We start from the raw sequence: 3,053 nt of genomic DNA, 5'->3' as shown, positions 1-3,053 counted from the left end.
CCCCAAGCTAGTCAGACCTTAACTATAGTTCATCCTCAGCAATGCTCCACTGAGCATAGTTATATTTCTTTTTACCATTTTTTATAATTGCTTCTAGATTATAACTTGATAAATGTCTCGCTATGTACCAATAAGTGAGTTGACAAAACTCATTTATAAACTTTATACTTATTATATAATTTTTATTATAATTGTGACAAAATATAACCCACCCTACCTTAAAGAAGAATAAAGTGAATGGGTTTGGGAAAGTGCAGAGTCAAGAGTTATGACCCTTAAAATGAATTGAAATGTGTGTGGAGGATGAGGGAAGCAAGCAGCTCATGTGAGGAAACCCACCACATCAAGAGTTGAAGCTGTGTTCTGTACAGACGGAATGGGCAAAGATGGCGTCCAAGTCCAATAAGCAGTGAGTATCAAAAGTTACTGGGAAACGTTTTTGGTGCACGGTATTGGATGATGTAATCAAGCGTTGAAAGCCTGATTTTTAGTAATTGTAATTATGTTTTTGGTTTTCTTTTGAGGAAATTGTAAAGTGTCTTCACCTTAGGGCTTAACAAATGTTCTTGAAGCCATTGATTGTACACATGCAATGCCCTGACTTGAAAGCATGTAGTGCTATATTAAAGTTTCACGGACTATTGTATGGATTCTCTTAACTTGCATGACACAATCGGTAGTTTTTTGTATGTTTATACAAACTGGAATGTGTATAGAGAAAGAAAGATTCAACACAGAGTATAGACATCCACTGGTAAATCATTTTCGTTGTGGCCATATGGCCGACATTAGGATTGAGGGAAATGTTCTGAGTGAGTTGTTTGTGTCTGAGTCTGATATAAGAAGCTGATAGCAGTGTTATAATCAGTGTGGGAGAAAGTTCACTTCTACATGAACGCTAGGTCAAAGTTCAATTCACAAATTGTTAAAATGAACTAGTTCAGTTTCATAGTTCAAACTTCTACAATTTTGAACTAAGTTCACAAGTTCCAAAAATGAACTAGCTTCATAGTTCTTTTTTTCCTATATGTTGCCCTGCGAAAGCTATTAGTTTTCAAAAAGTTATTGCCACAGCCCATATAGGATCCACAGACAGCAATTATTTTATCAGGTTTAACAATGAAGCTATGCGTCGATTTCATCGTCATATCCAAGTCTGAATCCTTATCCAACCAGGGTGTACATATAGCATTGAGGGGGACAGCATCTTTTTTTAATGAGGAATTATTATAAGAACAAACGGACAGTAATCGTATTAAGGTGAAAGCGTTTTTTCCATTTAATACTTTTTCCATTCTTCACCAGCTACAAAAACGAATATTTAGGAATCCTGGGAAAAATACGACCAGGATTTCTTTTGAAAAGCCGGGCGGGCAAAGTTTTGCACAGAAAAGTTTTTTAGATTTTTCCCATCTCTCACCGCCCGTGGTTCGTTGTCATAAAGCAGATAAAATCTTTTAAAGATCATTAGTCTTCACTGTCGCCTCCATGCTTTTTGTTTTTTTTTTTTTTGACGCGTCACGCATGCGGCGGGCGGCGGTTGCGACACTGGTTGCTGGGTGCCAGATTTTGTGTTTTTCCGCTACATAGGTGAATGACCCGTTTACGGTGTTTTGTAAAAGGTTAGCCTGTTTTTCGCCTGGAAGGCTCTATATACATCTGCACCCGATTGACCGAAGTTACAGCCTGAGAGAACTGCCAGTCACACAACACCAGAATGAACGAGTTGACAGTAACTTCATCATCATATACAGCACGTTCATTTCACGTTCGCCCCCAAAATATGAACAAGTTCATGAAACATCGTTCATGTCTGCGTGCGTTTAAGGAGCGTCCAGTCACTGGGGTTATAATCAGGTTAAAACAGTCAGAAGCTCGCGAGTTGTTTACTCTGGGCTGGGTAATGGATGACTGTAGGCGGGTGTGGTTGCGTGGATTTTCTTCGAGGCAAATAAAATCAAAAACAAAATAAACGTGAACACAATACTACAGGTGGCTATCAATCGAAGGGGTCGTAGTGAGGGCGGGGGGTATGACTGTGGGGGATAGACAGTGGTGCCACGAGACATCTGATCGCTCTCAGCGAATAAGAAGCAGGGTGAAAGGCGAACTCACACGGGTACCTCGCGATCTCTTCTCAGCCCGCCAGTCATGACTTTTCTGGGGGCGGGTAAAGGAAACAGGAGCAGACGGGGAAACCACAGGAAGAGAGGAAGGAGAAGAACAGACAGGAACAACGGGGGACAAACAGAGGAGGTGGAACCGAGAGGACAACGGGGAGAGCCAAACAATGCCGCAGGAAACGTGAAGGGTGGGGCGGGATAGCACAGAGGAAAGAGCGGAAAACGACGGGGGAGAACAGGGTAGGCCGGTCCAGGGGAGAAGAGAGGGAGAAGGGATTGGCGGCGCGAACATTCTCGGGTAAACAGTAGCGGGCTGCAGAGGATGACCTGGTCTAAAGCTTGCTTGGCTGGTAGGGGAAGCCATATTTACTAGGACTCCGGCGTGGACCACCTGCTGGGAGTGGGTTGTGGTGTTCATGTAGATCTTCAAAACGAAAAATGGAAAAGATTTCAAAAAACCAAATCGGACCGTTATTGATTTTGGTTTTGTCATTTTTCGTTTTTGATTCAAACCAAAAACGGGAGAATGGTTCTTTTTTTTTAACCTTTTCTTTGTTTTTTTGGTTTGAAAGGCAAAACGTGGCTGCTCGGTTTGGAAACGTGGTTTCTCTTTTTTGTTTTGGGTTTAAAACGAAAAAACAAACTATCAAAACGTACACGGACCCAAAAGCAACCCAGGAGTTTTTGAAGGGGAAAAATAGTGGATTATTCCACAATGGCAGAGTCAATCTCTTGATCTCAACCTGATTGAGCAGCATTTCACTTGCTGAAGACAAAACTAAAGGCAGAAAGAGCCACAAACAAACAACAACTGAAGTCAGCTGCAACCTGAAAAGGCATCACAAAGGCGAAACCCACACAGTAAAGCCCCCAGTGTTAAATTAACACTCCCAGTGTTTATATAATCCACACTCAGAGTGTTAAAAAAGT

This window comes from Cyprinus carpio, unplaced genomic scaffold (assembly GCF_018340385.1).
Source record: "Cyprinus carpio isolate SPL01 unplaced genomic scaffold, ASM1834038v1 S000000001, whole genome shotgun sequence".
NCBI lineage: Eukaryota > Metazoa > Chordata > Actinopteri > Cypriniformes > Cyprinidae > Cyprinus > Cyprinus carpio.
The sequence above is the reverse complement of the archived record's forward strand: the minus strand, read 5'-3'. Positions refer to the sequence as shown.